This window comes from Xiphias gladius, chromosome 3 (genome assembly GCF_016859285.1).
Source record: "Xiphias gladius isolate SHS-SW01 ecotype Sanya breed wild chromosome 3, ASM1685928v1, whole genome shotgun sequence".
Classification (NCBI taxonomy): domain Eukaryota; kingdom Metazoa; phylum Chordata; class Actinopteri; order Istiophoriformes; family Xiphiidae; genus Xiphias; species Xiphias gladius.
The window spans coordinates 14832525-14846031 of NC_053402.1; positions in this window are offsets into that span (position 1 = coordinate 14832525).

The following is a 13507-nucleotide window of genomic DNA, read 5'->3' on the forward strand; positions in this document are numbered from 1 at the left end:
TCATTTATACAACTGTGAATTGCCTGGTTTCATTTAACTATGGTCCTGAAATGTTTTTGATTTAATTCATTAAACTTTATTTTTAAATATGCTGAATAATTCAAGGTTAATGTTATTATTTATATTATATAGCTAACATATGGTATACCGTATCTGACATATATTTTCACATGCTGATCTTGTATAGCAAAAGCTGACAACAAATGAAGTTTGTATCAATGGTCATGACTCGTTTAAGTCTTTCTTAGAAGTTCCTTTCTTTGTGTTTCCAATATGTGTTTACAGTTTACAGTTGCAGTTAGTGTCAGAAACTGGGTTACTGTAGCAACAACTAGAACACACTGAAATCATAAAAATAATAATCTGCGTCTGTTAGTTTTTATTCTGTATACACTGTATATTTTCATATGACAGCAAATAAAGGCCCAGCATATTGTGCTGTACTATACAGTATAAAATTAACTTGAATATATCTGTCTAGCTATAATGTATGTATCCGGTTCATGTACAGGAATATGCACAGGTCCTCATACAGAAATGTAGACTTCAGCCAAGCAGGGCATGTGTACAGCTGGCTGAGACCGACAGTTTGATTTCCTACATGTGCTCCTTATCTTCCGACACCACCACATTTCCTATGTTGTCTTTCCACTCTGTACAGTTGTTTTTTAATTAAATCACGCTCCGTCCAAAGTAGCTTATAGCATTATCTGTGATCCAGTGCCTGTAGCTTTTTCAATTTCAACATTGAACATGTACTTTTTTTTTTTTTTTAGTGAATGCATCACATGGTGTTTGGGCAAACCTGTTCTGCCTGCTGAAATGAGCAGAAAAGGGGTAAGGATGACAATATTTTACAAAATATATATATCTCTTGGATAATTAGGGAATGAAAATTAATACGAAAGTAGAAAAGACAAAAATGTCTGTAGGGATTTTTTTTTATGTTGTTCATCCGAAGCAGCTATCTTTTCTATACAGGTGTACAAGGACTGTCTTTAATTTTTTCAGAAGCTCATGGAGACCAACATAGTGTATTCGTATGGCATTATAATGAGGGCTCGATAACTGCAACATTTCTCTGAATAAAAACCCTCAGTCAATATTTGCATGATGTTTTTGGTTTTTGTGCTGTCTCATAAGACGATAGCGTCTGAAAAAGGACACAGACAGCAGACAGCCGTCTGATAAATGAGACAAAGTCAGTGACTGCATTACAGTTGGGAACTTGACTGATCTCAAAAGGAAGAAAAAAGCCTGACGATAAAACTCCCTGAAGCATATTTGCATGTTTTCTGTGCCAAAGAGAAATTCATTTCCTTTTAATGCCCCAGCAAATCAACTACAGTGAGGGGTTCGGAATTAGTGGGTTATGCCAGACACAAACAAGTGCCAGTGGAGGGCAGTGGGAGCAGTGTTTGTCGTATGGCTTGTGTGCTCTGATGGGGCAGGAAGAAAAATACTAATGGTTTCAAGTGCTTAATGGATGGCAGGGCAAACAATGTGGCTCTATGTCTTAGCCAGTAAGGAGTCCACGTGTTTACACTGACTGGAAATATATGAAATACAGGCTTAACGCTGGCCGACTGGTAGTTAAGTTTGCAACTGCTTAACTGGATAAAACTGGAACGGTAACTACTTGGTCCGACCAGCTTCAACTCTTTGAACTCTTTACGCATTTTTAATGTACTCTTTCACATTGGAAAGGCTTAAAAAAAGTTGAATAAACTCTGGAAAAAAAACGTTGTAAAAAGTAAGTAAGTGAATCAACCTACAGATTTATAGTATTTTTAAGATAATCAGTGCAGGTAATGCGAAGTACACGCTGTTTGCAGTTATTGTTCCTGAACATGCAAAAGTGGTGGCGTGTTCCTTTAAGCCAATCAAAACTCTATTTCAGCTGAATGTCGCAGACAGAACATCTAAATGATTTTCCATGTGCAGTGTAATGAATTACTTCCTCTAACCTCAATGTTCTCTGTTTGGCACGTGATGCCTTTAAAATAGTATGCACATGTATTAACACCTTCCTTTGCACGTGCAAGTCTGATTAGGATTTTCATTATTTACTTCCACCTCATCATTGATCTCTTTTTCTTCTGCTTTCTGGACTACTGTCAGTTAGGTGACCCCGGGACAGACAGCTTTCGTCAGCGCTCTGAAATGCAACTCCCATTTTTAAATCGCACCGACCTGCAAATGTCGGCCTGAAGCTGTCCATTAAAAGAGTACCTTTACTCATTATGTGATTCATTATGCGTTTAATGAGTTTAACCTAATGTGAAGGTTTGTCCCATGGACTTTTTTGATCGTATCATTAGTGGTTAATATAATATACAAAGACAGAGTATACAGACTGTGCAAGTACACCTAAGAGTACAACATCCACGTCATAGTTGCACACTGCACTTTGCAGATGATGCTGGTGTGACAGGGATACACACAAACTTACAGGCATAGACTTATTAGATGATATGACTGTGACAGGGTAATAAACATTTATAGTACTCTGCACCTCTTAAGGTTCCTCAGTCCTGTGATGACCATCAGCTCTGCACGTGTCCTATCTGTTTTTTCATGTGACACAGCTGTACCTGTTGTTTAGTGACTGCCTGAGCTAGTGACTTGACCCACCTGGGTCCACCTACTTGTACTCCTGTTTTTGTTTGAATGTGTGTGTCAGTGTGTGCAGACATTTGTGCATGCATGCACGTGTTAATGTGTTCAGCATGTACAGTACTGAGTTGGTGTCTTTGATCGAGATTGATTTTTGCGTTTAGTTGTATTAGTATGTCACTGAGATCAGCGCACTCACGTGCCTGTGATGAATAGGATTGTTCCTGCTGCAGCTGTATGGTAAGTGAACACTTTGCAATCAGATATTTAACCAAGTTGATGAGAGGACACTTTTTTTCCCCAGACTGTTAAGTGCCGAGTTCACTGTGCAACATACAGTTTAAAGATTGTAGTCAGACAAAAAAAATTGGATGTGTGTTTTTATGAAACTCTTTATGAAACCTTTATGAAACATTTATAATAGGCTACCAATTATTATTTTTAAAATATCAATTCAATGCAGTCAGGATCGGTGATGGTAGACCCTCATGTTTTCCAGATTCACAGATTAAGATGCTGTAAAACCATAAAAAAACAAAACATAAAAGGTTGTTGAAGTTGATGATTACAACCTGTAGATGCCTATTAAAAATTGCAGAGCATCTTTTCCTTCTCTGTATCAAATCAAATCAAATCAAGTCAAGCTTTATTTTCATTTCAACCATACATTGTCACACGTGGCAGCATGAAAAGACGTTTTGTATTGTTTTATTGCAGGACAAAACAATAAATTAACTTACTACACAAATTAAAAACAGGACAACTATCAATAAATACAGTACAATAAAATTAACACATTATGACATGATATATATAAGAGGACAGAGTTTAGTGTAAAGAAAGTGCCTTGTTTCAAATGAATTAGGAAAGAATTTAACAGTAAATAAAAGTCACCTGATAAGGTAATACAGATGTGCAATACAGTGAGTGGTTTGGAGTGATCCAGTGGTCTATACAGAGTGATCTTGTAATACTGAGATGTTCAGTATGTGTGTGTGTGTGTGTGTGTGTGTGAGTCTTTGTGAGCATGGGTGTATTTGTACCCCTGCCTGATGGAGGGTTACAAAGAAGGAGGAGGAGTCTTTGACAATGCTGAGTGCCCTTTGAAGGCATCTCCTCTGGAACAGCTCTTTCACAGTGGGCAGAGAAATCGTCAGCAGGGATTTGGCGTGGGCCTTTGTGCAGATGTAATACCAGGTGCAGGTACAGTGGGTCAGAACATTCTTCTTGACTGTACTACTTTAGAAGCTGGTGAGAATGTTTGGAATGCCTGTTTCAGTTTCCCAAGGAAGTGCAATCTGTGTTGGGCCCATCTGTTGGTCTTATTGGAGTTCAAGGACCAGGTGAGTCTGTCGGAGACCTGTACTCCCAGGAATTTGATGTTCTCTGCCCTCTCCACTGTGGAGCCACTGATGCTGAGTTGTGTGTGATTGATGGGTGTCCTTCTGAAGTCCACAGTCATCTCCTTGGTTTTGTTGATGGTCTAGACGGTCGACCTCCTCTCTGTATTCTGTTTCATCATCGTTACTGATGACGCCCACAACAGTAGTGTCATCAGCAAACTCTACTATCTGGTTCCCAGTGAATTTGTCTTGTGTTAGCAGCATGAAAAGCAGTGGGCTGAGCCACAAACCCCTGGGGGGGGCCCTGTGCTCAGCACAATGGAGCCTGAGGTTCTGCTGCCAACACAGACAGTGTGTGTGGTCTCTCCGTCAGGAAGTCCAGGATCCGGTGACAGGTGGAAGCGCTGAGTCCAAGCAGGGAAAGTTTGTCAACCAGCCTGTGTGGAATTGGTGTTAAGTGCTGAACAACAGTCTATGTACAGCATTCTGGCATACGTTCCTTTAACCCATCAGAGGTATTGATTGTGAAGACCTGCGCCTCAGGTAGTTGTGGAATCCTCTCCCCTGGTGTGCTGTCTAGTGCCTCGAAGTATGCAAAGAATTTGTTGCAGCCTGGTTTTATAATTGGTTGTGGCTTGGATTTCTTGATACAACCACCTGCTGTCTCTGGTGTTATCAAACTGGCCTTGAATTTTTCCAGCATAAGCCCATTTGGCTCTTCTGATTCCGTGCGATACATCGGCCCCAGCTGAGCAGAGGGCAACCTCGTCCCAAGATCTAAAGGCTCCATCACGGGTTTTCAGTAGTGTTTGGACCTCATTGCTTGTCTTTGCTACGCATGGTAACAGGTCATATGTCAGTGACGTCCACAATAAACTTGGCAATGTCACAGCCTCAGCACATTCCTCAATGTCTGTGTGGTGGTCGTTGGAAGCGGCTGCCCTGACTCTAATGTGTAATTTCACTGCCTTGGTCTGTTTGAGCAAATGGTAAGAGTGGCCTATATATGGGCTGGGCGTGGTCTTGTACACCTCGGGCAAGTTTGTGTATACCAAGTCCAAAATGTTTTCACCCCTGGTGGCAAAGTCCACATGCTTTTGGAACTTTATAGGATCTTTCCGCTCAGTGTTTCGTTTTTCCACCCCCTGACTTTACTGTTTTGATTCACTCTGACCGCTCTCATCAGTGTGGTTTCAAGCAGCAACAGGCAACTGTTTTCAGCTTGAAAGGTCAAAAAACCCACAATCCTCTACCTGCCTATCACCAAACAGCAGATAGACAAAGTTAGCAAGTAAAAAGGGTGAATAGAGGAGCATTGAGCTGCTAAAATGAAGCCTCAAACTTCGGACATTGGGAATCATGATGGGCAATGCAATGGGTCAACATCTTTTCATAACTAATTTTCTTAATTGTCAGTGTGCTTCTCAACATTTTTGCTTCATCTTTGAATGGGGATACAGCACAAAGCTACCAAATACGAATCAGTTATTTGCAGCACTTACTTCATACGATTGCCTCTGTGATTATTTTATTGATGTATTTAAACCTGCAATAACTTTTTGGCCACTTGTGACAGTGAAAACAAATTGTGATCACAGTACTGATGTAATTTATTAGATGGTGTTGATGATGTGAAGAGGATGAAGGAGACTCCGCTGACACCGTCTTGATTGCATATAAAGGTTTATTACAAAGAAGTACAGCGTCAAGTCAAGCATCTGCAGATCTGCTTGTGAGAGGGTGTGAAGCCGATGAACCACTCTGAAAATCAGCCTTGGTCACCGACTCTTAAATAGGACAGTTGTTTTCCTAAAAACTGTCACTCACATATGGTTTCAGTTACAAAGCATTACCTTCCTTTTCAAACTGCAAGGCCCCTTCTGAGGACCTTTGACCTACGTCCTCTGAGCCATACCTGTATTTTCAACACATGGTTTCAATTCTACATATATGACCATACACCTCACTGACATAACGTATTATCACTGTGTAAGTTAATATAGCAAATGTGTTCACAAACAGTTCCCTATTTACACATGCAGCAGATATGAAGCACACAATCAGTAATTTGGAGTCTTGTTTCTGACCACCAGAAGAAAGAGGAAAGTCCAATATTCCATCTCCTTTTAGCTTTGGTCTGGTCTCCATTAACTCCGGGGGGAAATAGCGGTTGTCACACATTCAACAGATTAAAATGGCTGATCATCTAGGGAACCAGAGAGGTAAAATCCAGCTGATGAAACTATATAATTAGGTCTTTGGGTCATTGGCTCTAATGCTCCATGGGACTTTCATTCTCCACTTGTTACTGTTATTTCCTGTGTATGCTGTTTCCCTCCAGTTAAAAAAAAAAAAAACAGCCTTAAAACCATATCTAAATCTGTGATTTGGAGCTAAGTAGGTGTTAATTGTGCTTAAGGCCTTGTCATCAACTTCCAGAAATGTCATCCTTAGTGTTCCCCCACTGATACTTTACCGTAATTGTTCACCTTCATTTCCTGGTCTCAACTGGTGATTCAGAGCTGTCGCAAACTGTAACATCACAGGTGGGAAAGTTTCCAGATATGTTCTACTGCTCTTCCTCGGCTCTCATCTTTGACATGTGATTGAAAAGTACTGTGAATTACTTAGAGAGGTAGTCTTGAGAGAATCACAACTTCCCTTCACAGCTGTAGTGTTGAACATTCAGGAAGAGGAATATTTTTGTTCCACTGGCTGCTGGGTTTAAAACCTGCTTGTTTCCCATAGAAGAGATTGAAATGGCTAGGGAGCCAATGGGACTGTATTTGATTTTGTTGGGGATTTAGATTAGCTTGGATGAGCTGAGATGAGATGACCTTGTGGACACTGGTGCTTTGATCGTCAAAGGGCAGACTTGTAAAAAGAAGGACCTGGGATCCTCTTTCATCCAATGAGGTGAGATGAGATCATATGAAAATGAGATGAAACAAAATGAGATGAGATGAAACAAGAGGAGATGAGATCAAATCAGACAAGATTAGATAGGATGAGATGAGATGAGATAAAATGAGACAAGTCAAGACAAGATGGGATGAGGCTAAATAAGATGTGACGACATGAGATGATAATAGACGAGATAAGACGAAACAAGATGAGAATCCAGAAGAGAAGAGAAGAGAGAAGGAGAGAGGTTAAGTTCAGACAGGGCTAATGTGATACTGGTGTATAAATAGCCTCAATATTATTTAATGAACAAAGGTGTAAGTGCGCTGCATGTGTAAGTGTGACTGAGGTAATTTGTTCCATGACAGTAGGCTGGATTTTTGATATCTGTTCCCAGGTCCACATGATCTCCTCCTGGCAATGTGTCTAATTAGCCTTCCTCTTGAGATATCTCACTCTGACGGACAGTTGGATAATGACCAGATGAGGAATATGGCACCAGGAGAAAACACACATGGTATTGGAGTCACTTTTAAGTGAAGTTTAAAAGAGAAAAGAGAATAATTATTCTAGGTATATTTTTCAAGAAAGGTTGTTGAAAGAAACCTTTAATGTGAAAAAAGCCATCAAGTTAGTACAACGGCATATTACGGCCATTGTAGGTTAAAAAAAAAAAAAACGTTTTAATTTACAGAGCCAGGGCAGAGGGGTAGGATTCTAGGAAAAAACTCAGAATTTCCAAGATTAAAATTGTAAGTAAGAAAAAACTTACAATTCACTTTGCAAGGTTGGATCAACTTTATCATACCACAGGCGCCGCTTCTTGCCATGTATTATGCCTGCAATGGATGACCTTGTCAAATTCTACTTTGCAATCAGATTTAGCAATAAGGAAATACTCAGGATTTTAGCCCAGAATCACCATAATATCATAAGCATCCAGGCTTTGAAGAGACATTGCTGTGAACCACATCACTTCACTTTGCAAGGTTGGAATATGATTTTTTTTTTTTTTATTTGATAAAAAGAGCTATTTCTGGATTGCTAAGTTATGTTTTTAAATCATTAAAAGCACATGGAGAAAATTATAAATCTCATTAAGCTGCTGTGTTTTTATGGTACTACTGCACACCGGTGATTGTGTTTGTGAGTCTAATCGTGTGTATATCCAAGGAGTGTGTGTCTGTGTGTCAGTGTGTCTAAGTGTATCTCCAAGTGGAGGTCTCAGTGTGTACCCGACACGTGTCTCTGTGTGTGAGCTAGAGAACAGAATCGACGTCAGCAGCTCAGTAGGCCAGTCACAACATTGCATTCATGTGCTTTACAGTATGTTTCACTCTGTGTATGTGATGTGAAGCACCCAGCCTGCCCCAGGGTCTGTCTTCTTCTAGCGTATTCCTCTACCTTTGATTGATGATGATTTATAAGCGGTACTACTATAACCACCTGTTGTAAATGCTACAAGGTTAAGTGCATAAGTGTGGGTGTGTCAGTAGAGGTTGTATTTGCATATATGATCAGTAAATGGTGTGCTTTTGTCCAGCCTGAGTGGTTGAGCAAACTTTTAAGTCATTATGGTGATTATGGATGCATGCAAACATGCAAACATGTACAAAAGTACAAAAGTACTAACACACCATTAACAAAGTCAAAATTACCAGCAAATATTTTACAAAAATAAGCACCAACAAACTTATACTGATACTGTGACAAAATGATGTAATATTCAAGGTTATTTTCCCTGATATTATTGCTTTCTCCTAAGCACACATTCATACTGTCCGGCACCACTGCATTAGGCATTTTTATAACCAAAATGTATCGTAGTGGGTTGCAAAGGATGACGGTTCCAAAAAGAAGAGTTAATTCACTTAATGGGAGATAGAAACACCTTTTCCGAACAAGTTCTGACGTAGCCAACATTTAACTCTGATAAGCTGACTGATAAGCCGTTTCCACTTCTAGAGAAGAAGAGGAAGGAGAAGCTGTTTCCAGCGTCTTCACGTCTCCGGACAGCATCTAAACATGACCAATACTAGCTGACATGAAAGGATAATTACGACTTGCCCAGTTGAAAAAAATTCCTGAATTCCTCTCTCCATTGCTCTTTCGTCGATGGTCAGGGCAACTGGCTTTGTTTCTTCTTCTTCTTCTTAAAGGTTTCTTGGTAGTTGGCAAAAAACTTGTTTTGTTTCCAGTTTGTGACCTCTACTTCCTCTACTCTGTTTATTAGAGCAATGTGTAACATGGCCTATACCACCACCTTCCGAAGACACAACGCAGCCTAATTTATTCGCTCCAAACCAGTTGATGGAAACGGGCCTAACGGGCCTCCGTTGTGTGATATTTTAAAAGTTTGCTTATTAAAAAAAAAAAAACTCCTTGGCTCTATATCATCAAATCACATTTGTATTTGTGCACATTTGCTACACTGATCAAAAATAAAAAACCTCCAGTTTAAGCAGACAGACAGCCTATCTTGAGTCATTACCGAAATTATGTTAAATTACGTTAAACTGTGCACATAATAGGTCAGCAGCAGCAGACGCAACAGTATTCTTAGGAACACTGGCACATGACGTTTCAAGACGTGCAATACCAGTCATGAGACCTGAGCAATTAGTGAGCATGGCGGATACACTTGTTTCTCAAGTCCGCTGACAGTATTCATTCCTCAGCATAGCTGTGGCGTGAACGCACAACCTGCTCAGTTAGCCCTTGTTTCGGATTAGCACATGCGGATGTAAGACGCCCTTTGCCGGAAAACCTCTACTATTGTTTGAATGATCTGGAATTTTCACCGCATTTCTAAAAACCACAAACAGCTTAAGGCATCAAAAAGCTGTTCAGTCTCACATAAGGAATCCAGCACGGAAGTATACAGTATGTCAAATAATTTGCAGTATGGTGAAATTTCCTTAATCCATAATGGACAAACTATCCTTGGGACAGTGGTTTCTCAGAAATGGTCTGAGCTCTGATGAACATGCACTTACAGGAAGAGCTGTTGCGTGTGAATCAGTGGGATTCATAGATTGTCACATCACTGAGAGTTAATCTATTCAAAGGATCTGTCTTGCAGTGTTCTGAAGAAGTGAGGCTTTTGCAGACCCCCCCAAAGCCTCGTCAGTGGCTCACCCCCCCGGTGACTTGTTATACTGTCATGTTTGCTAGTTTATAGCAAACAACACTCAGTGGCTATTGACAAACTGAAGGAATGTTGAAGCCAAATATTGGTTGTTGTTCCCTTCAACTAATCATATTTCTCCAATTTGTCAAGGGATTTGAACCAGCAAACTTCCACCGGACTTCCACCTCATTCTACAGTCTTTTTGGGGTATTCATTTCTATACAAGGTCGGCCTGTCAGTATGTGAGATGTGCTGAATATTCTATGAACAACTCCTCAGTTCTTGTCGCTAATGTGTACTGAGAATCTGGCCACGGTTACAGAACATATTGTCTTTTGTCCTGATCGTTTGATAACTGATTTTCTGTGACCGTGTCTGTGAGGGTCAACCTTGTGAGAGTGAGAGTCAAACTTATAAAAGAAGTTGTCATGAGGATTCACTGCACGTTTACCAGGCTCGTGATTTGGCGATCTGTGTATCAAATTGATTTACCAGAAAAGGGAAAAAATTACTTCTGTTTACACAAGTTTTGTATTTGTTTTAGAGGCTCTGACCTTAACTGGGATTTTTCATATCCCCCGTTTCAGATGTGTCTATGGAACTCTTTACTTCATCACAAATATCTGTTGGCGGCAAAAGATTAAAAGTGTGCGTATGAATTCCAATAGTGCCCCCATATGCCCAGCTCAATACTGACTTCATGAATCTCAAGTTGAACTATGTTGAGTTTTAAGTATAAAACTGTGTGCAGGTTGTAAACTTTGGAATTTCAGGGCACTAATTGTGCCCTTAAATAGTAGATATAAAAATCAGGGAATTTACTTTTTAGGATTTGACATATAACATAAGAGAAGCTGGTAAATATGAGTGAAAACTGCCAACTGTACAGTAATGAGCCCCTGGAATATTAGAATAATGAATACATGTAAAAGCGTCAAACATGTAACACTCTGGAAGGGAATTTATTTATTTTTTTTAACCACTGTTAGTTACCAACCTGATAATGAGAGAACAAAAATAGGGAACATGGGATTATAATCACATATAATCAAATTAATTAATGAAATTAACTGAATGATGCCTGAAGCCGAAGACAGATGCTTATTCTGTCTGTAGGAAGCTCAGTCAATGACGGTAGGATTAAATGATTTAGCACAAAAATTTAAAAAATATATACATATAAAGCAAATGAAGCCCAGCTGTGAGATGCACAAAGACTATGTATTTTCTGAAATGAGCTGTTTTTCTATACCATGCCTCCCACCCCTAACTCATCTACACTTCAACCGGATTAGCCAGTGTGTCCAGAACTAAAGCAGAGGAATAGCATGTTCTAATACATAGACATAAGGTTTTATCATCTGCTCAATCAAACTCGCTTCCTCCGCCTAATGGGAATGGCAGGAACAACATTGTCCAAGATGTTAGCTGTGCTTGCATATTACTGATGGGGATTAAAAGAGGTCTGACTGTGCAGTCTGGGGAGGAGGGTGTCCAGAACAGCGGGACAGATCACAGTTTTCCTTTTTGTTTAAATAATGGAAAAAGGGATTTTGCCTGTGCTGAATGCAAGCAAGAACAGTATGTGTATGTTGTCTGTGTGTGTGTGTGTGTGTGTGTGTGTGTGTGTGTGTGTGTGTGTGTGTGTGTGTGTGTGTGTGTGTGTGTGTGTGTGTGTGTGTGGGCAGCTCAACTGTTCTGATAGGGAGACACAGGAGGAAAAAAAAACTCAGCTGGAAACAGGAATCAGCAAGGTGTAAAGACGTGCACAACACAAGAGTGTGTGCACCTACACAGGTCTGCTGAGTCAGGAGAGAGAACAGCCTGTCCAGTGTGTGCGTGTGTGTGTGTGTGTGTGTGTGTGTGTTAGTTAGCCAGATCTAAGCGTCCTCTCCTCCTAACCTTTTCCACTACAGGCTCTACTTTTGGTCCAGGCCGTGCTAAGCGCCTGGGATAATGTTCTGCTCTTTTAATTATGCTTTGACTGTGATGGCCTTAGCATGAAGGTCTTGTGATACTGCCACAGCTTATGAAAATCAGCGCTTTTCTCATTTGTTCATGTTTATTATTGCATTATTGCGCCTTTTCTTGAAAGAACTGAGTGTTACGGTCAGGGTGACTGCTATTTACATTAGATTTTTCCTCCGTTGTATTCGTTATGAAAAGGGATTTTAATGATGAGTGTCTGCTTCAAACGGTTTCATCCTTTGAGAGGTTTATTTATCTAAATAAACTGTGGAACAATGAGACAATGAGTAAGAACAATCTGTTCCATACTGATCGTGATAAACAGAGTTTCAGAGATGAGCACATAATGTTATGTTTCATTTTCAGTTTAACCTTGTTACACTCTGGTACAATAAGGTTTATGTTTAGTACTTTTCTTTGTTCTTCAACTGTCTTTTTACCATGGCTAGATTAGAAAGAGTTTAATGTGAAATAACACAGCCGTTCACGCACAAAGAAAGTTCAAGTTTGTCCGACACATGCAAGATACACAAAACACTAATAACAAACTTCTGCTTCTTTTCTGTTTTTATTGGAATAGAGCCTTCACGTTAGTTGATGTGAGTAAATCCAGCCAGCTGTTGACGGCTAGAGTAAACATTCTTTTAGCTCTTATCAAGCTTGTGTAACAGGGAGGCGAAGTATGATGCACGTAACGTTTCTGGCAACTACTACTAATCCTCTTAGACTTTAGTGAACTTCTCTATATGTTGTTATGGGTCACTGGGTCCAACAACAACAAATACACCACTGGAGGTCTACATGAGGGCAGGTGTGTCCTTGTCTCTAGCTGTACTGAGGAAGAACATGTCTTGGATAACGGCCCTCCCTCCCAGCTGCTGCTGCTGCTGCTGCCGTTGTGGCTGAAACTCTGTGTTCAGGGCTGCTGTCTGCTTCCTGCGTATGTTCCAGCCACTGCATTGTCCTACTTGGTCCGTATTAATGCTAATGGCAACACCAAAATGTTGTGTTCTTGTTCATATAAATAGCTTGGACAGTGATCATTGTTTCACGGTGTAAATGGGACAAAATGAGAACCTGCGACAGAAATAAATCAAACAAAAAATTAACAGGAGATGCCAGGAGATGGCCTGAAGATACATATGTGCACATAAAAGAGAAAAGACATTTAAAAATCTGAATTTTGAATTTACATTAAAATGTATAGACTTTTTTCCTCAAAATATTTACTTTATCTCTGAATTCAGACATTTTTGTCTGAAAACGCTTTTTATAGTTTCTCACTGGCCCTACTTGTATGGATTCACTGTGTTATTTCTTTTTTGTCACACAAAAACATCAAACTTTTGTTTATTTCTTCATTTAATCTTACCACAATTATGTTATGAGCCTAAACCTCATTATTATTATAAAATGATGAAACATACTGTACTGACACATCCATCTTTTTATTTTACTCACATAGATTTCCTGCCACCTTACCTCCCACCTCCTACCGTGCAATTAGAACATGTAAGGGTACCTTAGGTAAGTACTCTGGTGGCAT